The sequence below is a fragment of the Penaeus monodon genome, chromosome 33 (genome assembly GCF_015228065.2).
Source record: "Penaeus monodon isolate SGIC_2016 chromosome 33, NSTDA_Pmon_1, whole genome shotgun sequence".
NCBI lineage: Eukaryota > Metazoa > Arthropoda > Malacostraca > Decapoda > Penaeidae > Penaeus > Penaeus monodon.
In genome coordinates, this window is record NC_051418.1 from 2,419,978 (window position 1) to 2,420,248 (window position 271).

Here is a 271-nt window from a genome sequence, read left to right on the forward strand (position 1 = left end):
TTAATTTAAAATGTTCATGATAAGCACAACTAACAGAATATGCCTCTGGTATTGGTAGGAAACAATGGTATACAGCATCAAAGCAAAACAATATACAGAAAGTGAACACATCTCCAAAACTTCCTCTCAATTATGAATAGGTATATTTGAAGGATCGTCCTACTATTGCAAGAATTAATTCCTTTCAAATTTAACATGTTATAAGACAATTATATTGGAAATGTGTGAAATAAAGAAAATAGATTATATTCATTAAGTAATTAACCTATTG

At 28.0% G+C, this 271-nt stretch overlaps 1 protein-coding gene across 1 annotated transcript in view; it reads right to left on the reverse strand.

Annotated features, from left to right (window-relative positions):
- Positions 1–271, reverse strand: part of LOC119593931 (DNA ligase 3-like) — a 22,698-nt gene that overhangs the window by 18,919 nt on the left and 3,508 nt on the right. The window lies entirely within an intron of this gene.